Consider the following 23,660-nt stretch of genomic DNA (forward strand, 5'->3'; position numbering starts at 1 on the left):
GTGGGTTGAATTAGAGTCCAATTAAGGTGTCTAAGCCCAAACTAGTCAAATTGGAAACTTATTGGTCCATGAGGCCCAATAAGGAAATCCTAGTCCATAATGGACTTAAACCGGGATTTTTAGGGTTTCCAATCTTTTGTTGACTATTTAAAGTGTTTGCATAGGGTGATTGATGGAACTTTGGTGTTATTGATTAAACATCATGCATACTTTCAGGTTTTAGTCACAAATGTTATCATTGTTAATGTTTACAAAAGCATTAGAATTCCTAGTTGTGACATCATCCCCCCGTTAGAGGGATTTTCGTCCTAAAATTCTTTTTGAAGCTAGATTTGAGAATGCGAGAATAGGTGAGGGTACTTTTGCTTCATTTGGTCTTCGCGTTCCCATGTGAATTCCGATCCACGCTTTGCGTTCCACCAAACTTTCACAATCGAAATGCGACTTTGCTTAGTATGCTTCACTTCCATGTCCATGATTTCAACTGGTTCCTCGATGAACAGAAGATTCTCGTTGATTTCGATTTCTTCCAATGGGATGAAAAGAGTTTCGTTGGATAAGAACTTCTTCGAATTGGAAACATGGAATACGGGGTGTACACTGCTGAGCTCAATAGGTAGCTGCAACCTATAAGCCACTGGGTCGATTCGGGAAAGAATCTCGAATGGCTCAATGTATCGTGGGCTTAGTTTTCCCTGTTTCCCGAAACAAATCACCCTTTTCCAGAGAGAGACCTTTAACAACACCCGATCCCCGACATAAAATTCCAAGGGCCTTCGTCGTTTATTAGCATAGCTCTTCTGTCGGTCTCGTGATGCTTGAAGTCGACCTCTGATTTGAACTATCTTCTCTGTCGTCTCACGTATGATTTTTGGCCCTGTTAATGCATTATTTGGTGTCTGTCCTCTTGCTAGCTGAGTATTACCTACCTCAGCCCAACACAACGGTGATCAACATTTACGCCCATATAATGCTTCAAAAGGAGAAACTTTGATGCTTGTGTGATAATTGTTGTTGTACGAAAACTCAATTAAAGGCAATTGGTATCCCACGACCTTCCAAATTCTATCACACATGCTCGAAGCATATCTTCAAGTGTTTGTATGGTTCGCTCACTTTGACTACCCGTTTGTGGGTGGTAAGCAGGGCTCATGTCGAGTTGTGTTCCCATAGCTTTCTGAAGTGATTGCCAAAAGCGTGAAGTGAATCTACTATCTCGATCTGAGATGATAGATATTGGTACTCCATGGAGTCTCACAATCTCATTGATGTAGATTCTCGTCAATCGGACCATCTTGAATGTCTCCTTTATTGGCAAGAAATGGACGGATTTCGTCAACCTATCGACTATTACCCATATGGCATCCAATCCATCAGTTGTCTTGGGTAATTTGGTTACAAAGTCCATGGTAATCCTTTCCCATTTCCACTCGGGTATTGCCGGTTGTTGTAATAGTCATGAGGGCTTTTGATATTCTACCTTCACTTTAGCGCAAGTGAGGCACTTGCTAACATAAGTGGCAATTTCTGCCTTCATGTTTGGCCACCAATAATATTGCTTGATATCCAGGTACATTTTATCTGAACTCGGATGGATGGAGTATCGTGTCTTATGGGCCTTATTCATGACTACCTCTCTGAATCCCCAAGTTTAGGGAACCAAATTCAGTTCATGAAATAATATGTTCCATCCTCCTTGACCTCGAAGTTCTTTTCCATTCCCCGTAACTCTTTGCTTGTTCTGTTTTCTATCTTCATGGCATCAAATTGGGCTTCTTTAATTTGCGAGAACATATGTGATTGAATTATTATTGAAAGAGTTTTCACACGACGATTTGAGTATTCTTTCCGACTCAAGGCATCAACTACCACGTTAGCCTTGCATGGGTGGTACTTGATTTCGCACTCATAATCGTTTAGCATCTCAACCCATCTTCGTTGCCTCATGTTTAACTCATTTTGATTTAAAACTAGATGAGGAGCCCCGTGTTGCAGGGCATGGAGCTAAACAGATACGATCAAAAGTTTTACGGGAAAAAATTCAATAAAAACAGGAAAGATTTTTTAAATTTGAAGTACAGTGCTATTCACTGCATCTATAACGTAAAAATGGAAAAGTCACCAAAATGACAATACAAAAAACAGAAAAGAAAAATAGGTAGAACTTGAAAGTACATTGTTATTTAGGGCATTTTAGTACAAAAAAATAGAGAATGTACCTAATGGCAATGTATTTAAGTTTTTGGGAAAAAAAACAAAAAAATGAAAAAAAAAAACAGAAGAAAAAATTAAAAGTCAAAGCATGTTGCTATTTACCGCAATTATTCAAATGCTTCCATGTGACATGCAATATTAAAACAAACAATTATTAAAATGAGTAGTTGTAATTGGAGGTCTATAACAAACAAAATGATAGTATTAGTTTAATATTTAGCAAAAAATAAAAAATGTTGCAACCTTGCAATTATAGCTCCAAATCTAAAGAATTAAACCGGGTTGCAATGAGAGTTACCTTGCATAAAGATGTGTTACTTAAAGTTAGAATGGCTTCCGTTAATCTAAAAAGTATTTTCAAATAAGAATATACTTTCAACTATTAAATGTTCATAATAACAACCTTCTTCCATCTGTTGCTGCAAGTGTTTTGCTTTTTCTTCTTTCAACCATACGTACCCCCGCCATCTCACAAAGATACACAACGACCTATAAAGTCCAGAGTATGTGTTATCATTATTTGTAATATTAATATTTTTTAATGAATATAAATCATACATACATACGATTGTAATATATTGTTTTTAATCAAATTATTCAACAATTTTCATTTTTATAATACTGTAAATGCATAAAAATACCTCTACAATAGCATCAAAATAAAAAATGTCCCAACTGTTCAAAGTTTTTTTCATTTTTTAATTAAATAATAGTTGGTCACACTCTCTGTTAATATATCTAGGAATCATGTAAACCAACCTTAACAGGGCATCTGGTTCAAACGTGGAGCAAGGCAGCAGGAAGGTTATTTAAATAACCTGTACAATAACCACAAACTAAGAAACCCTAAAATCTAAAAAATCACATGAAAAATTATAGATATTTGAAAGAACAATAGAAGCTTTATATTAATCTGAGCACCATAGCATCAATTTGATTAAAAAAAACTAACCGCATCGATGTCTTCTTCTTATTAGTGCTCCAACTGGAAAAAATGAGAGTAATAAAAAAAAGAAATCTTCACCTTCCAGTCAGAACCCTAAAGAAAAGAATCCATGGACAAAACCAAAAACAATATTCTGAATACATAATTAAACTAACCTCATATGATATTTTTGCCAAAAACTCATAAAACTGTAGCTAAATCTGTGTGCTCATAAAATCGCAAACCCATCTATCCGTACTAATCTGGGGAACAAACAGCAAACCAAACGTTCTCAAATCTAGAAAAACAAATTAAAAAGGCAACAAATTAGTGAACATACCTGATTTCATAGATAGAGGTGGATCTGGCACTATGATTAGCAAAAGTGAGAAAAAAAACAAAGGACTGACTTGGACATCCACTGTTTTGATTATCTGATCTCATCCAACATTTCCTTTTCCTACTCCAAGAAGGTGCAGATGTGTTTATCAACCAACTTCGAGCTTGATTACAAAACAAATAGATTGAATGCACATTAGAAAAGGATATTCAAATTACCATGTATTTCAATTACACTATTCTTTTTCCACCAAAAAAACCCTTTTTTTGACATTTTGTATATCAGTTTTCTATTCCTTCATAGCTGATTGCTGTTAAGAAGCATGAAGAATAGTTAAATAGGTCAACATTATCACTATTATCACTATGTAGTTATACATTCTTCCAAATGGATGTCATTAACCATTTAGGTAACATTGAGATATAATAATTGGAATTAATAGAAACAATTTAATTTAGTAATTCTAACCATAATTTAAAATCTTTACATTAATTTTTACATTTTTAGATGATGATTAATTTGTAAAAAAAAAATTTTGAAACAAATAATTACACAGAGCTGGCTCAATTCACATGAACTGGTGATAAAATATACTATATACTAATGTTTATAATGGGGCATTAATAGTTAGTTTTGTTGATAAATTGAAATAAATTGGAAAAAAACATAAAGAAATAGGTGTAACTGCAAAGTGAGTTGAGAAAAAATTGTTAATTACGATATGGTAGTATCGTCAGTCAACCATTTCTTGAAGGTGGACCAAAATATGACTTCCATGTTCTGTTTTCATGCACATAAACAATTTTACTCTTCAACTATCAGTGATATTTACTACATCAATAACCAAAAAACGGAAAAATAACCTGATAGCATTGTATTTTGGTTAATGCAAGGTACGTTGCTATTTGGGACATTTTACTCCAGAAAATGAAAAATGCACCTAACGGCATTGTAGCTAGGTTTTTTGAAAAAATTAAAAGAAATTACAAAAAATGTGAAAAAAAACGTGTAAATGCAAAGTACATTGCTATTTACTGCATTTACCATCTAAATATGGAAAATACACTAAATGGCAATGTACTTTGGTTTTTGGTAAAAGAGGCGTAACAAAAATGCAAAGTACATTACTATTTAGTATTCGCTAACTTTCATTTCAAATTCCACCATTTTATCCCAATTATATGTGTTTTCATCAATTCAGATCTCAGTTTTTCAATTTTCCAAAAATAAGCAATATCTCCTATAAAACACAAAACAAAAATCATATAAACATAGATTTTTTTGCTTACATACCTTAATAGCAGGCACACTTCCCAACTCTTTAAGATCCTCAAACTTAATTACCTACAAAATATCAAACATACAAATTCTCTACATCCGAATAGCCACTTCATTTTTAATTTAAACAATACAACAATCTAGGAGGTAATTTTTTTTACTGTTGATAGAAATTACCTCATCAGGTCAAGCAGTGAAGAAAACATTTTCTTTCATATAGACCCTTTCAGAGAAAGAAAAAACCCCATAATTATTATTGTTACTTTTTTATGAAAGCAATATTGGAAAAAAAACATCATATTCTAGTTTGCAAATATGCTCCGTAACTTATGATATGTTGTGTTTATGAGTTTACTTAAAAACATAAGGGTATTTTTGGAAAATTATTCTAAGAACTAACTTATTGGTGATTATTTTACTTAAAATAATAGATTATACCAACTTATATAAATCTTTCAGAGCATGCATAATGAGTTTGCATTTTTCTGTCAACAGGCATAGAAAAAGGTTAGAAATTTTAATGAATAATAGATTATATCAACTTATATAAATCTTTCTTTATACAAGTATAAGCAACAAAAAATTAGTAATTAAAACATAGCAAGATACCAGTTTCATTCACCAATTTGTAGTCAAAAGCAAAGGATGTAGTTTAAGATTGGAAAATCTTAACATCAAACACCATGCAATTATTGCTACACACCAATATATCTCAATAGATATATAACAAATATATATTTAGTATAAGTTTTTTTTAAAATTTTTTTTGAACGCATGTGTTATTAAAAATAATATTCATAAAAATAATGTAAAATTACAATATATCATTCCATTATCAAAAATAGAAGTGAAAAACACATACTTCCATGAAATGGAAATCACTACATCCGAAAAAATCACCATTTGTTATATGTTCAGTTTATTGCTACATGTCTAACAAACATGGTTTTGATTTTTGCATACAAAAAACAACAATGAAGAATTGTAAATTTCTATGTATTTGAACATCTAACCTTTTTTATCCCAACAAAAATGCCTTTATAGTGATCCTAGAGAAGCATCCAACAGAAGTCTCAATTCTTTCCTCCAATCTTCAAATTTAGCAACCTTCTCGACTTGTTCTTGTTTTGGATCATGACCACACCCTGCTTTCTGTTGTTGAGCCTCCATCAATAGAATCTGCAACCCAACATTATAAACAAACAATAATATCACGAAAACAATAATTTTGGGGATTAATTACACTGTTTAAACCCATGTTTTGTAAAGAGTTACCTTCTTTTTCAGTTGTCGAATTTGTTTGTCAATATCATAAACGTGGTCCGTTGTAGCTGAAGTTTTCATTGAACTCGAGGGAGGAGGAGTAGCGACACATCCAGAAAATCGTGATCTCGTTTATCTGGGACGCAATTGACCCAAAAAGTTCAACTTGGAATCAGAGATCTGTCAAACAAATCAAAACAAAAGCAATAATCGGCAATAAAAAAATAGTAAAACATTTGATAGAACACCTTATGTACATACCATATATATACATCTCCAAAAGTACAAATAGAGAGATATAGAGAAGGTGATTACAGTTGATGTTCATGCAGATGAATTCAGAGACTCAGATTTGGAAACAGGAGATATTCTGGATCTATGTAGATCACATGTGAATCGTTTACATGTCTCTGATTAGGGACGTGATTTTGAATTTGAAGCGATTTATTTTGTAATGTTTTGGAAACGAACCTGTGAAACGTAGGAAATTCTATTGACGATGTATGAGCGGGATGACGGAAGTCAGATGATTGTTTGGTTTTGTTCGTCACATGAGAGGTTGAAACCGGGGAATCCGCAGCGGGTGGGTTGCCGGCTGAGGATATGGAACGGGAAACATATTTCTAGTTGGTGGACGCCGTAGGAGGCCAGCAATAGTAATAGTCTGGAAGGACGGAAGATATTTCGAGGCCGCTTGAAACACAAAATCTGGATATTTGAAGGACCATTTTTCCATTGGTGATTGACCAAATAAAACAACGAAGTAGCAGAGAGAATTTTGAAAACACGACATACCTGGAGTGTCGACTATGATCTGCAACCGGAGGAAGACCACTGCAGATTAGAAACAAACACAACCGAGAACAAAGAGGCAGTCGGTGAGTCGTCGTTTCTATGGTCGACGGACTCCCATGGTTCAACGTGCTTATGGGAGATTAGAGTAAACTAAGTGCATGTTAGAGAAAGCCTCAAACTCATCGTATGTCTGATCTAAATCGGAACATCAACATACTGTTCCTCCGGCTACTCTGTTATAGTAAAACAAACAAAATCAAAAACCACTGTGTAATGAGACACGAACTCGAAGAGCAGCAAAATCAAATCGGTATTGGTCTGCACCTAGGTCGACGTCGGGAGAGAGAAGGGAAGGCGGTGACGGGTTCGTTTGATGTTGAAGATCGATGAGTCTGATGTTGAAGAGGTTATGAGTCGGTGGGTTTCTAGGATAGTGTAACGAGGAAGGATCGAGATGAGGCAGTGGGTTATACCGGATGAGATGGGGCGGTTACCATGGTTGAGGAAGGGAGCCCGAGTAACAGGTCAGGTACTGTTCCTAAGGATTGTCCAACTTTAATATATATATATATATATATATATATATATATATATATATATATATATATATATATATATAATGTGTTGGAGGCTCTTGTGGTCAGTGAAAATGGTGCATTTTGTACCATAAAGGTAGTGCCTCCAAATCTTCAAAGCAAATACCACAGCTCCCAATTTGAGATCATGGGTGGTATAACTCACCTCATGTGTCTTTAGTTGTCAGGATGCATAAGCTATCACATTCCCACGATGCATGAGTACACAGCCTAAACCCTGATTCGAAGCATCGCAGTAAACTACAAAGTCCTCAATTCCCTCTGGTAATGATAGTACTGGTGCACTATAGAGAGCTTGTTTCAGAGTTATGAATGCAATCTCTTACTTTTCTGTCCATTCAAATGGTACGCCATTTTGTGTAAGCATGGTAAGTGGCTTGGCTATTCTAGAGAAGTTCTGAATGAATCTTCTGTAATAGCCTGCGAGACCCAGAAATTGATGAATTTTTTAGGCGTCGTTGGGACTGCCCATCCTTCAATGGCTTTGATCTTAGAAGGGTCCACATGTATCCCTTCTTGGCTGACAACATGGCCTAAAAATTTTACACTGCGGAGCCAGAACTCACACTTAGAGAGTTTTGCGTATAACTTTTCGGCCCGTAGGGTTTCCAAGATTTGTCGGAGATGTCGACCATGTTCCTCTTTGCTTCGAGAATAGACCAGGATATCGTTGATGAAAACGATGACAAAGTTGTCGAGGAATGGTCGACAAACTCGATTCATCTACCATAAATGCAGCAGGGGCATTGGTTAGACTGAAGGGCATTACAACAAATTCATAATGTCCATAGCGAGTTTGGAAAGCGGTATTGGGGATATCCTCTTCTCGGACCTTGAGTTGATGCTAGCCGGATCGCAAATCTATCTTAGAGAAGTAATTTGCTCCTTGAAGCTGGTCGAAAAGATCGTCGATTCGTGGAAGTGGATAGCGATTCTTGATAGTGAGTTTATTTAGCTCTTTATAATCGATGCACTTCCTAAAGGATCCGTCCTTCTTCTTAACAAAAAGGACCGGAGCTCCCCTAGGTGAGAAGCTGGGTCGGATGAATCCTTTGTTCTAGAGTTCGTTGAGTTGGCTTGACAATTCTTGCATTTCCGTAGGAGCCAACCTATAAGGCGTTTTGGCGATGGGTGTAGCTCCTGGCACAAGGTCGATTCGGAACTCGACTTGTCTGTCTCGGGGTATCCCAGAAAGATCTTCAGGAAAGATGTCAGGGAAATCGTAAGCCACTAGGATGTTTCGAATATTGACCTCTTCCTTGGATTTATCCACGATATGAGCCAGAAATGCACAGTCCTTCTTTTGTAGACACTTATGTGCCTTAATACATGATATAAGACGAAGGTTCGTACTGGGTTTGTCTCCGTATATGATTAGGGTTTTGTGGTTAGGGAGATGAAGGCGAACGACCTTCTCGCAACACATAATTTCGGCATGATGGGGGCTCAACCAATCCATACCGATAATCATGTCAAAACTCCTAATAGTTACAGGCGTCAAGTTTATTTGAAATGTGTGGTGATTTAAGGTTAGGGTACATCCTACGTAGATTTCCCCAGTTGATTCTGTTTTCCCAATAGCCATTTCCACCGTAAAGGTTTCATTAAGCTTCTAGGGTTGTTGTTTTAGCAAATGTTTGAATTTATTACTCACAAAACTCCGCTCTGCCCCGGTATCAAACAGGATGCATGCATACGTGTTGCTAAGGAGAAACGTACCAGTGACAACAACGAGATCCTGAACCGCTTCTCCTTGACCCATGGTCAGCACTCTCCCTGCTCCTCCATTCCCTTGGTTGTTGATATTGAGGCAGTTTCGACGGAAATACCCAGTCCATCCACATCCATAATAGGTGTGGCTAGCCTCAGTGTTGTTGCCGTTATTGTTGTTGTTGGTGTTGTTGTTGTTGTTGTTGTTGTTGTTGTTGTTATTGCGGTTGTTATTGAGGTTGTTGTTGTTGTTTCCCTGTTGCTGGTTCTGGGGAGGATAGGTCCTATAGTATTTTGTCGTGTAACCCTTTCGGTTGCAACTGGTACAATGCATCTCCCTGCATTCACCATTGTGATGGAGATTTCACTTGTTGCACTTTTGGAGATTCCTGAAATACTGTTTAGGGGCACTTGGGGTGGATGCGGCTGGAGCATGTGGTGTGGCGGGGACTTGGGTGGTTGCAGCACAAACTATCACTGTTTGTTGTTTCTTTGACGACTCTGAGCCTTGTCGTCCCTTCCGTTTGTTATTCCTTCCCTTCTTGTTATCACTCTCCTTCTTGCTTGCAGTTTCCCTTGCTTTTTCTCCCTTTATGTTGTTGTGGTCGTACAACTTCTTGGCCAACCTTTTGGCACTGTCAAAGGTTTCAGGATTTGTGGCTATCACGTTTCCTTGAATTGGGAAGGTTAATCCCTATAAGAATTGTTCAATCTTCTTTCCTTGTGAGGTAATCATGCCAGGGCACAACAGAAACAATTCACTAAACCTTGATAGGTAGGCATTGATGTCAGAGTTTCGGACTGTGAGGTTCCGTATCTCTTGCTCCATTTTCTGAATTTCGCCGCGTGGGCAGTTCTCAGCCATCAACATTTCTTTCAATTCCGCCCATGGCATGACATTAGCCACGGGAAGAGTCATATCCTCCACATGTCCATTCCACCAGGTGAGAGCTTGATCAACAAATGTACATGCTAGCAAACTTCACTTTGAATTCTTCAGGGAATCCGCTTATCTCGAACACCGATTCCACCTTTGATACATGAAAATTTGCCCAAAAGGGCATACACAAGGGTACAAAGTTCGACAGCATAACGACTCTATAAGTAGTATAATCACTTAAACATGGAGTCGGTAGTACATAACATGGTAAGCATAAGAGAACATAACACTAGTAGGGGGTCTACTAATTCTAAACACACTAGGAGGCGCCAATGGTGAATGCGAAATCATATTCCGAAATGTTGCGCCAACATCTAGGCCATCTCGGTCATCTCCCTGATGACCTCATCCATTTCCATTTCAGCCTGCATCGCTCGTGCTTCCATGGCAGAAAGCTATTACCGTAGTGCGGCAACCTATGCTTCCAAAGAACGATCCTCTCCCACGGGATTTCCTGGTGGGCAAGGTGGTCGTGATGTGTCTCGTCGGTAGGTGATTTGACGGGGTTCGTCTGTGTCTCTTTCCTCCTCCATGTCGTCATCGGTCCCCTCAAACTCGTAGTTCGTATCAGTGTACTCGTCGGGCCCAGTGTCGTGTGCTGCCCCTTGTCCATCCTCGGGGCCGTCTTCAATCATTCCGTGGGCCACCAAGACCTGGTGAAACTGAATGGCTTGATGCTCCTCTTCCATGGTGACTGTGATGAGGAACACGTAAGGAGGGTATATAAATAAACTACTATTATTCCTAAGATATTTTAGTTGTTATAAAATTTGGGTCGATGTTCTCCTCTTGGTTAACAAAAGGGTACGCCTTAGGTTTACTAACCATCATGATCGCTTCAGGGCATGTGATAGTTGTATTCTGAAGGAAATGTAGTTGATCAGGCTACATTCATCCCTAATACAACTGTGAACAGTCCTAGCTTAACCGAGATGTCAGGATTTTCCAATCACCTTATTTGAATTGTTATTATGTTTGTTTTTTTCTAAGTCGCACGAGTAAGAGTGTTTATTATTATATTTTATTTGTTTTGTATAGAGTTATTTAGTCCATCTTTGGGTTTATAGTTGCATATCAATGTGTGGTTAGATACGCCAGTTCACTATAAATAGAGCTCTGATACCAACCTGTCACACCCCCGAACCAGTCGGCCGAAACGTTCGGGGGGTTGTGTGACTTAAATTGAAATATCATCACAATGAATATAAATGAAACATAACATAAACATCACCATGCATTAATAAATTATAACCGTCATTGTTCACATCAAGTACATTGCTTATATTACATAATCCCAAGCATAAATTGTTTATCGAATGACATCACACAAAATACATTCATACATACGCTTGATAATTCTTTATTCTAACGGTTACCTTAGAACACAAGTTATTTTGAAATTAGTCAACATATATAATGTTGGTGAGTTCATAAGCAGGTTTGATGTGTAAATGTTTTGTATTGTTTGTAAAACCCAGAAAATCTGATATTTTCTGTAACAGAAATTGTTTACGAGAAAGGTGTGAAGATCCATAAGTATACTTGTGAATGATTTCAAAACATGTAAATGTGAAATGCCTTTCATAATAGTTTCTTGTATTATAGTTGTTGTAAGTAAAAGTGAATAATGTTGTTCCCCTGAAAAACCCAATGTTTTCCGATATAAATAGTATGATAGTTTTGTATTATTGTATCGTCATAGCGTATGAATATGATTTCCCATGATTACTTAGATGGTAATGGATCTCTATGTGAGTCGTTATAACCATGCATAATAATGACTAATTCGCCTGCCTTGGCATTTTATCGAATCCCGATCTCGAATTAAGATTTTGTCACCCTAGACTGGCCGAGTCTAACTGTACCGAACATATCAGGTGTGGGGGAGTCACCCCCGTATCGATCTATACACAAACTCTCGCTCTCCCTCCAGGAGACTCTGGTTATAACTACAGACTACGACCGACACTTATTGGGGTCACCCGTTATTTCTCACTAAATCCAACTGAAATTGAATAACCTTGTTTTAAAACCTGATTTTTGTTTACTTCAATAAAAGGTAAGCCTAACAGACGAAGAGAAGAGGGCAACGGAGGCCCACTAACTTTGTATGTTATTATAGGCTGTCGAGTATGCTACAGACACGTTATAGCCCATTAAGCATATTATGAATGTTTAGGGTCTTATTAACAATGCAAATGGACCATTAAGGCCCAATAGCATGTTAAAACTGATAAAGGTCCATTGGGTATGTAATTAACTCATCGGAAGTCCAATAAACACGTGTGAATATATTGGGCCCAATATCATGAATAGAAGATATTTGAGCCCAACCATTGAATCATTTATAAATTATTGGTCTTAAGTTCGTAATGTAGGTATTTATTGTCAGTTTTATGTTTATTCGAAGTGTTAAAATACTTTGACGTTTGATTTATAACGAAACTTTGGTTTTATATATATATATATATATATATATATATATATATATATATATATATATATATATATATATATATATATATATATATATTTAAAACCATGCGTTATAAACTTGATATTTTTAACCCAAAAATTTATATTTGTCTATTTGGCCGAAAAACATTTAGTTTGACCATTTCAACCCCTCTATCTATCAAAAATGGCACTTTTAGTCCCTTTTTATGAAAATTGACATTTTTGGTCCTTAAACCATTTTTCTTGACATTTTCGACCCAAACTTTATTTAAGTAATAATTTCAGCCCAAAACTAATGTATTTGTCATTTCCAGCCGTTATTTGTAAAAAGTTTACACTTTTGGCTCAAATTCATTAAGTTTTACAATTTTGACCCTAAAATCAAAAACTTTGCATTTCTAGTCCAATTTTTGCATCAAAGTCATTTTCAGCCCCTAAAACAGTTTTTCACGTTTTAGACTCATAGTTTTTGGGCCCAAAAACTCGTGAGGCCCAAATTAAAGCTCAATAAGCTAAAATTTATGTTTTTGACCCCTAGAGAAGTGTTATTTTCATAAAAGTCAGATTTTTATGTGAATAATACGATTTTATCCTTATAGAACCGAAAATATCATATTTTTTCCCAAATCTTTGTTATTTTTGTAAAAATGACACTTATAAGGATTTTGACTTCGTTTTCACTTCTTGAGCCTAAAGACCCTTAGATCTTTGAAGTAAGTTGTTTATTATATTATTTGTTCATGTATCCTTCACACTTTAGCCATAGGTTTCAAGATTTAGCAAATAATATCATATTTTCACAACATAAACCAAAGAAATCACATATAACAAGCATACACACATAGATCAACACATAATACTTGTATTCTCCCCCAAAAACAAGCAAAAACCTAAAACAAGGGGTATAAACTCACCTTGCTTAGTTGCTCACAATTTTGAAGAAGAATTGGAAGAAGGTGATGTGGTTTTCGGCCTTAGACACTTCCTTGAAGAGAACTTTCGAACTATGAGGTTTTCTAGGAAGTATGATCACCAAATGAAGTCATATAAGGAGTTGTTTTAGCTTAAGAATGGAAACCAAGACTTATGTATAACACTAAGGTGTTGTTTGTTTTTTCTGAGGCAAAATATCTGCAGTTTGCGGACCATATCTGTAGACCTCTGTAGTATAAGAGGTGGACCAAACGTCTGCAGTCTGAAAAAAGAAGACTGTTTGTTTTTTTTAACATCTGCGGGCTACTAAAATAAACTGAAATCTAAATAAACTGATTTTTTAAACTTCAAAGTGATTTTTTAATATTTTTATGACTTTGTTATAGATAATTAACGAATCCATGTCAACTTTTATGTATTATTGTATAACAATAAAAATAAAAATGGTATGAATTAACGTATATATTTGATAAAACCAACAACTTTGATTGCAAAGTTATAACTAAACATTATAATTAGTGATCAAAGAATTTGATACATAAATGGATGGAAATAAACTTCGATTTTTTCAATTAAATCCATTAAAAACGTACCATACATATTTTCTTGAGAAATTGAGGATACTGTATTAAATAATGTTTTATAAAATTTGACAAAAAAAAATATAAGAATATATTATGATTTTTTTTCATATTTATATAAACAACTTCAACGACTATTATTATAATAAATCTTTATTTATAAATTTGTCAAAAATATCATGTTTGTATCGTCGAACGTTTTTTTTTTAAGTTTTTTATTTTTTTTTCAAATTGTTTATCATTAATAAAGTTGAAAAAAAATATAAATTAAAAAAAAACTTGAAAAAAATAAAGATATATATGTTTTTTAGGCTAGAAGATGTCTGAAGACGTTAGAAGACTCTGGTCCACATCCGCGCCAAGAAGAGGACGCGCATATATTTTTAGGTCTGCAGTCTTCAAAAAAACAAACAGTCTGCAAAGGTTGATGTCTGCGCGTGGTCTGCGCGGCACACACAGAAGAGACCACGCAGATCTGCAGACAAAAAACAAACACTACCTAACTTACCAATGATGGTGATATAAGTGAAGGATCTTCTTGGAAGTCCCCTAGATTCTTCAAAAATTTGGATGGAGAAGAGTCTGTTCTTGAGAGAATTTGGAAATGTTTGAGAATGAATTATGGGTGTGGGTGTTGATACTCTTGGCCGAAGGTAGAAGAAGATAGGGGAGAAGAGAGATGAAGATGTGATAGGTTCATAGATGTATGAGATTTGCTTATTTGTTTAGGGGGTATTTGCATGGAGAACCACCATGAGATTATGAGGTGGCACAATACTATCTTCCATATTAGTTTTTCTTTTGTTTTTTTTATCTTGGGCCGAAATTTTGGGCTAGGAGGAAGGAAATAGATCAATTTGGCCCACTTCTTATCTTGGTTCGAAATTTTGAGGTCCATAAAGAAGATTTCAGCCCATTGAGCCCTTAGGGTGGTTCACGACCCAATTAGTATAAAAGACTAGGTTTGTGGCCCATTAGGGCTAATGTAATACCCAGAATCAGGAAGACCATGAAAGGAAAGAAAAGCCCTAAGTCAAAGGAGTCAACCCATCGAGTCCAAGGAGGAACTCGACGAGTCGGAGCGTAACCCGTGTCGCAGATTAAGTGACCGAGCGAGTCTGGTCTGGGTTGGGAAACCCTAATTTCAGGACTTGGTGTAACGTCCCAAAATTCAAGACCAAAAATTTCTTTTTAATAAAACATTACTTTAAGCAAAGACATCATTCTAAAACATAATCTGTGTATAAGTTTTCAAAACACATGTTTATTATCAGAGTAAACATTCCCAGGCTGACTAATCTATGGTGTGTGCCATGCGATCACCCCGAGCTCCTCCCTCCGCTACCGGAAGTACCTGGAAACAAAACTAAAAACTGTAAGCACGAAGCTTAGTGAGTTCCCCACCTTACCACATACCATGCAAAACCACATACTGCACATACTGGGCCACGCCCGCTATCCTGGGCCTCGCCCCTACCTCGGGCGTCACCCGCTACAACAGCCCCACTGCTCCAGGCCCCGCCTGGCTTCAAGCCCCGCTCGGATACATATCTGTTTCACTTAGGCCTCGCCTGTCACAGGGCCTCGCCCACCAACATATAATAGCACATAAACATATCACATAACATCACATAAGCTAAACATATACTAACAGCTCTTGCTCTAAGGCCTCGCCTATCTCTGGGCCCCGCCCGTGTCCTGCTACTGATGAGTCATGGAACCTCGTCCATACTCCTGCTGATAATGAGATACGGGCCCAACCCACCCTCACTCCTTTCCTAACTTGGGCCTCGCCCCTAGACTGCTGCTACTGAGATGTGGAACACCATCCACACTCTGCTATTGGTGAGATACGGGACCTCGCCCACCCTCACCTCCCTACCAGGCACATACAAGTATCACACAGACAACAAGTATAAAATATCGTATAAACCATTCCTTGGGCACCCGCCCTCTATCATTGGACCTCGTCCGGATATCATACTAGCATACTGTGCCTAGGGCTAACCCCCGGGTCTTCTACTCATAACTACATGGGCCGACATTGTGGCCGTAGACCCATTCATACAAAGGGAAACTCACCTGCACTGGCTGAACTTGCTGATGATCCCACTAGCTGCTGCCCGACCACTCACTGAACTCCTGCTCTACTGGCTCCCCGAGCTATCAATATCAATGCAATACTTAGTCTAACTGACCCCCGACAGCTAACCAAGTCAATTCTGGTCTAAGCCAAAGTCCTGGTCAAAGTCAACCTTTCCAGGTCAACCCTACTCGCCGAGTCCACTTACCGAATCGCCGAGTTCATATACTCAGGGTCCTTCCATTCGCGACATGACTCGCCGAGTCAGTCCATGACTCGCCGAGCCCAACGATTACCGAGTCCTGACCTGTCCAACTCGCTGAGTCTCCAACCGACTCACTGATTCGAGTCTCAACTCAAAGGGTTTGGGGTTTCGCGACCTGACTTGCCGAGTACAAGACAATCTTCATCCAACTCGCCGAGTTGTTCATCCAACTCGCCGAGTTCATACCCAACTTCATCCGACTCGACGAGCTGTTCATCCCACTCGTCGAGTTCCTCCCCATCTTCATGGTACTCGCCAAGTCCACTCAAAGGACTCGCCGATTCCATTCAGATCTCCAAACATGCAGAGGGCTTTTGAGTCATGCAGGGACTCCAAACCATAGATCCATACATCCAAAGCTCAATCCCTATGTAAAGTTGCAAACTTTACGTATAACTAAAGAGATCTAGGCTCAAAACATACTAGGGTTTGGTTTAAGGACAAAAGGGCTTCACCAACTACTCATCTCCTGATGCTTTATGACATATTGGACCATCCCAACAATAGATCTGAAGTGGCAACAACACATCTAAGCCCCTAACCCGATTTGGGTCTCAAACAACCATAAAACCCCCAAATCTCATGACAAAATAGGTCTAGATGCAAAGAAGGGAAAATGGCAGCTTAATATCTCCAAGATGAACACAAACTGAAGTAGATCTCGAGCACACACCTCCCCTTTGAAGCAACCTTCTTGATCTTCAAGTTCCTTCCCAAAGTTCCTTCCTCTCAAAGCTATTTCTCTCAAAGATGGAAGCTCACACGAAAATAGGGTTTACAGGTCCTCTGGAGTGATATGGGGGCTGAGGGAGGGACATAACACCCTTTATATAGGATACAACTCCCGGAATTAGGGTTTTCCTCGCACAGACCAGACTCGCCGAGTCACCTTGGCTGACTCGCCAAGTCGATCACTAACTCCTCGACCCGGATCCCGCTCTGACTCGCCGAGTCGTCCCTTAACATTAAGGTTTTCTTTCCTTTCTTGGCCTTAAAAACTTGGGTGTTACACTTGGCATCCTATTTAAGCATCTCATTCTCATTTCTAGGGTTTCATTTGCAGCCTCCAGTTTCCAGAGACGAAACCCTAGCCACCCAAATTCATTCTTGAGCTTATGTGAGAAGATTAAGGTCCCTTTGAGTGCATCTTGAAGGTTGAAGGAGAAAGGAGCAAGGAAATGAGTATAGATCCAGAGTTTGGGTGTCATCTCAGATCATTTGAGGGTATGAAGCTCATACCTTGGCTATTAATCATCTAGATCCCCTTCTTTGCTAGTATCTTGTCACTTTTGGGACCATTTCCAAGGCCAACCCGAGTATTGAGCCTTTGAGGACGAATAGAGATTAGAACTGAGCATTTCTGAGATCTAGAAGCTCTGAGTGTGAAGCTTTACTCACCTATGGCTTCCTTTCATGACTTAGACCTCCATTGTAGTTTATATTAGGGTGTTCTAGCCTCATAACACCTTGCATGCACGTAAAGTTAGCAACTTTACGTGCAATGCTAGCATAAGGAGTCCAGATCTATGAGTTGGAAGTGTTGGAATAGACTGAAATCGACAACATAGAGTTGTCACAAGGAGGACTTGGCGAGTCAGATCATGGACTCGGCAAGTCGGGTCGCAAATGCAAACCTTCTGTTTATGAGTCAGATTAGTGAGTGGGGTTAGAGAAGGACTCAGCCACTCTGTGCCCGTGATGGACATGGAGATCATGGTACTCGACGAGTTCAAGGAGGAACATGGAGAGTCCAAGGCAATCTCCTTAGCCGATAAAGATGGACTCGGCGAGTTGTAGAACAACTCGGCGAGTCGGTTGAAGATAGTCCCAAAATGTTAGATGAAGGAGAACTCGTCGAGTTCTCGCTAGAATCGACGAGTGGAGTCAGGGTTGTTTGGGATTTGAGGAGCATGGACTCGGCGAGTCGAGTCAACTGGAAGGTTGACTTTGACCAGGACCTTGACCAGAGTTGACTTAGTTGACCTCTGGAGGACAGTTTAGGCTAAGGTCTATTATTTGGTGTTAGTAGCTCGGTGAGCTAGGAGTGAAGCGCTTCAGAGAATAGCCGATAAACAGCCAGAGGATTATCATCAGAGTTCAACAGTACATGTGAGTTTTCATTCCAGTAGAAACGGGTCTACGGCCACAATGTCGGCCCGTTTAGATAGCAGTAGTTCCGGACCTTGGTCCGATGTAGTAGTTCGGTATGCTTGATGTCTTTGTTATTCAGGCATGTTTATGTGTTAGTTAGTCCGGACCTCGGTCCGATTTAGTATGCAATATATGTGCTTATCTTATATGCTATGATCATGTTATGTTATGTTTAGTTAGTCCGAACTTTGGTCCGATGCAGGGGGCAAGACCCCAGTTAGTCCGGACTTCGGTCCGATGCAGGGGGCAAGGCCCCAGTTAGTCTTGACTTCCGTCCGATGTAGGGGGCAAGGCCCCAGTTAGTTTGGATTTCGGTCCGATGCAGGGGCAAGGCCCCAGTTAGTCCGGATTTCGGTCCGATGCAGGGGGGAAGACCCCAGTTAGTCCGGATTTCGGTCCGATGCGGGGGGGGGGGGGGGGGGGCAAGGCCCCAGTTAGTCCGGACTTCGGTCCGATGCACTGGGAAAGGTCCAATATGTGCTTTATATGTTATTATATGGTATGTGGTAGTTTGGGGGAGCTCACTAAGCTTCGTGCTTATAGTTTTGAGTTTTGGTTTCAGGTACTTCTGGTAGCGGAGGGAAGAGCTCAAGGTGATCGCATGTCATACACCATAGTAGTCAACCCTAGATGTTTTACTCTGATGACAAGAAGATGTTTTGAATTAACACTCTGATTTGATGCGATCATTCATGTTATGGATAGACAATCGTGGTTTATGTAATGTTTTTCAAACGAAATTTTTAGTCATGATTTTTGGATCATTACAATTTGCTATCAGAGCCTTGGTTTGAGGGATTCGGGCACACTTTCGGGTGTGTCTGAACTCAAATTAAGGAAGTGTTATAAAGTTTTCAAGATAAAAACCATGTTTACAAAAGGATTTTGAGAAAAGAAAACAATTTTAGGAAATGTATAAAGAAAAGAGTTTTAGAATAAGCGAAAAGAATTTTGAAAAGAGAAAAGGGTGTGGTGCATGCAACCAGTCAAGCTCAAGTAAGTACTCTCAAATTACTCATACAAGTTTATGTTATGATTATCAATTTCAGTTTCAGTAGAACATCATGCTATAATAGGACTAAGGATCTAGGAGGATGCCTTATGTGTTGGCTATATGTGTTTCAACTTTATGAGAATTGCATGCTAGTATTGAGTAGCCAGTAGTAGGATAGCCTGTTTAGGTTATGCCTGATAGTATGAGCTTAACATTATATGCTAGTACAGTTTCTCGTTTTGAGAATAGATGTGCTTGAGTAGTTTCCTGTGTCCGAATGCCGCTTGCTTTGTGCTCTGTAGGACTCTGAGTGATGGGAGTTAGCCATCAGGTGAATACGTCATGTTACATGTGATCAGGATTGAATAATCTCAGAGTGCTGGATTTGGCCCTATTATGCAGCTCTTTTCTGAGTCTAACCGTTGTAGGGATGAGTATTCTACTTGAAGGATTATCTGAGCCTCGTCACATGTGATGGTATTCAGGTGATGGCTAATTGGCATTACAAGGAGGCCTTCAGCAGCTGAAGACTGGGTTGGGTAGAGTTTGGGATTTCCCTAGGGCAAGCCAAGGATGAGAGTAGCAGAGATCAGTAACAGTAGAAGGGACTTGGTTGAGTTAAGGTAACTCTTGAGAAGAGTACGGATAGATGTGGAAGGTAGTATGTGCCCGTACTACTGAAAGCAGAGGATCCGTACTCGATTCAAGAGGGGCCAAGATGAAACCAGGGAAATTATAGAGTGTGTGTGAGATACCTCAGCAGCAATGAGTATTCTGACAGTTATTGCGATATGTTTTCAGCATGGTGACGTTGCGAGAGATACTAGTTGGCAGTTCAGGTGCCGGGGGCGGGGAGGGATCTGGCTCAGGCTCTAGAGCCGGACAACTTGATGATCAGATAAGAGATGTCATTTCCGCAGAGATTATGTGCAACATCATTGATCAGACTCCCGTGATATTTGGTTCGCTTAGGGAGGCCATCGTGGAGCTTTTGGACAGTCGTCTTGAGGCCTTTAGGGCCGAGATAGTTTCAGGGCAGTTTGGGGCTTGTTTAGAGCCCGACTCTTATGGATCCCAGGGATCCATCAGGGGGGGATCCCATTTTTAGCTCTTGCCATCAGAGGTCGGGAGTGAGTGGGGTACCCTGTCCCCAGGAGAGTTCTCTGCATGATGGGTTGCTGCGGAGGTTTCACGAGTCGTTCGCGAGGAGTTGCCTGACATCGTCGAGAGGGTCATTGATAGGCTGACCGAGAAGCTCCAGGATCAGACAACGGTTGTTCAGACGACTGATGGGGGTAACGTAGGAGCGAGAGATTGAACAGGAGTCAAAAAGGAAGAGGAAACCGGATGAGGTTTAGTGGCCCACAGGTTCGGGTAAAAGAACCAAAGGGCCGAGTTCGAGATCGAGAGACTTCCAGGGCCGCAGCCGATGCGGTAAGTGTGGCGGTCCGCATGGGGGTGCGTGTAGGAGTAGTAGAGGTGGTGATCTTGGCTGTTTCAAGTACGGCCAGACTGGTCATTTTAGTAGAGATTGTACTGCTACCATCGCCCAGGGACTTGACCCAATATGTTTCCATTACAGTCGGAGGGGCCACAAGAAGGCCCACTGTCTGATTTTGTGTTTTGCAAGGCAGGTGACAGCTCTTGCCCTTATGACTTCGAGAACCGCCAGCAGACGTCAGGGTCGGGCAAGGGCACCCACGGCTCAGAGCAGATCATTCCGGTTGATTTCAGCAAGGATTCGAGCAACACGGGATGTTGGAGGTACGTATCTTTTACCTTCCTGTCAATTATTATTTATGATGTTGTTGTTATGTTACTGTATGATTTAGTAGGTACATATATTGGAATATTATATTACCTTCTTGCGAGTGAGTCATATGCCATCTGCATATCTTGGATTTGGAATGATAGCTGGTGGTCATCCCCTGTAGAGCAGGTTACTACAGATGCAGTAAGTGTAGCAAGTATGAGTAAGACTCGGTAGTATCTCACTACCTTTGGGAAGGTGTTGTTCGGGTATAGATCGGTTATATTCCAGCACGAGGAGCACCTGAGGGAGGTGCTAGAGACTTTGAGAAGGGAGAGACTTTTTCCAAGGTACTCCAAATGTGAGTTCTGGTTGTGCGAGGTTCAATTTCTTCGGTACCTTGTCAATCAGAAGGGTATTCTAGTCGTTCCGGCTAAGATAGAGGCCGTGATTCAGTGGGAGTTTCCGAGGTCTCCAATTGAGATTCGGAGCTTCCTGGGTCTAGCAGGTTATCACCGGAGATGTATTCAGATTCTTGGAAGTGGTGTGATCTTTTGGATTAGTTAGTAGTGACACACTAGCAATGGCAAACATGTTTTCAGCAGATTGGGCATAGAATGGTATGAAGGATTGAGGATCCTTCCAACATTGTGTGCTGTAAGACGTTAGTTGAATCTAAGTGGGGGAGAATCATCCAAGGATTTGGAAGTAGGAGTAGTTTTGAAATTGGGATAAGTTTCGCATCCTTATTAGAAAGGAAGATAGCCTAGGCAGCTGTGTGGTTTGAGGATAGTGTGAGATGGAAGTTTGTAAAAAAAAAACTTGCTAGTAAGGAGATCGCATTTCCGTAATGTTTTCTAGCAAGCCTTAGGGAATCAGGTTGGGGATTCCAGTCAGGACCTGGGTACAGTCTTGAATGATAGGTCGTATGTATACTCATCGTCGGATGTGTTCGGATCAGTAACCAATGAATGAGATAGTGTTAGAGTGTTGTAAGTATGCGAGTGTAGCCGTAGCATTCGCTAGCAGCCAGATAGTGTTAGAGTGTTGTAAGTCTGTGGGTGTAGCCGTAGCATTCGCTAGCAACCAGGATAGTGTGAGAGTGTTGTAAGTCTGCGGGTGTAGCCGTAGCATTCACTAGCAGTAATATGAGTGTTGTAAGTCTGCGGGTGTAGCCGTCGCATTCACTAGTAGCTAGATAGTGTTAGAGTCTTGTAAGTCTGTGGGTGTAGCCGTAGCATTCACTAGCAGCCATATAGTGTTAGAGTGTTGTAAGTCTGCGGGTGTAGCTGTAGCATTCACTAGAAGCCAGATAGTGTCAGAGTGTTGTAAGTCTGCGGGTTAGCCGTAGCATTCACTAGCAGTTAGGTAGTGCTAGAGTGTTGTGAGACTATGGGCGTAGCCGTGGAATACACTTGGCTAGTAGATAGCATGAGCGCGTTGTTAGGACGCGGAAGGAACATTAGACCCACAGTTCGGGCGTACAATTAAGGATGTGGAAATCCACGAAGTGGATTTCGGAATTATCTAGATGGATTAGACCTAGTTGAGCCAATGATAAGACTATAGGAATGCCACTACAGTTTTGATATCGTGGAAGCAATGGATTGCTTCAGCTTACTTGTTATATAAGGCTACAATTGGTCATGTAGCAATCACGTTAGCCGCGGGTTGGTAACATTAGGATTCGACGCTCGGACCCAATCGGTTAGATCAGGAGGTTGTTAGAGCCTCAGTGACATGATTGTTGGATTAGTGTCTAAGTCCATAACTATTTTGGTATGTACTTGACCCGATTGTGCATGGTCCTTTTGGGTTGCCTTCACCAAAGCAACTTGATTGGAGAAATAAATAGAGAGAGAGGTTATTAAGATTTATTAATATGTTATAAGAATAATATATTAAAGGAGAAATCATATTTGTTTAATTAATATTGGTCAATAATTAATTAAGAATTAATTTTGTGCTCAAATGTAATTAATTAAACTAGAGGGGCTGAATTGTAATTATGTGATAGTTACAAAATAAGGTAAGGATTATCCTAAGGATAGGTTGGACGAATTTGAGGTGATAAGGCCTTAGAATTCGACCATGATAAGGATTCAAGGCTTATCTTATGGGTTGCTTGGTGAGCAAGCAACTAGATAAGGATAAGGACTGAAACCCAATCTCTACACCTATATAAACACCCCTTTGGCTCTTGATTTCGGCCAGACCTTCCCAAGGCTTCTTAGGGACGAAATCTTATACCTCTCCTCTCTCTCTTTATACCTTCTCCATTTGCTCTTGGTGTTTGTAAGCCATTAGAGGAGTGACACTTGTGACTCTCAGCTTTCTAAAGTCAATACAAGGAGGAATTGGATTGTTATTGCTACATAACAATCA

General features: G+C 39.5%; 1 long non-coding RNA gene across 6 annotated transcripts; it reads right to left on the reverse strand.

Annotated features, from left to right (window-relative positions):
• Window positions 1-2,288: 2,288 nt before the first annotated feature.
• On the reverse strand, window positions 2,289-7,285 carry LOC111880372 (uncharacterized). 6 transcript variants are annotated; one of them, XR_008225884.1, is made up of 13 exons: window positions 7,140-7,285; window positions 6,816-7,048; window positions 6,492-6,728; window positions 6,336-6,396; window positions 6,033-6,200; window positions 5,771-5,936; window positions 4,935-4,980; window positions 4,773-4,823; window positions 3,316-3,642; window positions 3,167-3,199; window positions 2,974-3,032; window positions 2,618-2,703; window positions 2,289-2,512 (listed from the first exon to the last, which is right to left on the reverse strand). It is a non-coding gene; the product is annotated as an uncharacterized LOC111880372 (long non-coding RNA). The 6 variants fall into 6 exon arrangements; XR_008225883.1 differs by adding an exon at window positions 3,698-3,789 and having other exon boundaries at window positions 3,167-3,599; XR_008225885.1 differs by lacking the exon at window positions 3,167-3,199.
• Between the last annotated feature and the right edge of the window lie 16,375 nt (window positions 7,286-23,660).

The sequence above is a fragment of the Lactuca sativa genome, chromosome 8 (genome assembly GCF_002870075.4).
Source record: "Lactuca sativa cultivar Salinas chromosome 8, Lsat_Salinas_v11, whole genome shotgun sequence".
Classification (NCBI taxonomy): Eukaryota; Viridiplantae; Streptophyta; class Magnoliopsida; order Asterales; family Asteraceae; genus Lactuca; species Lactuca sativa.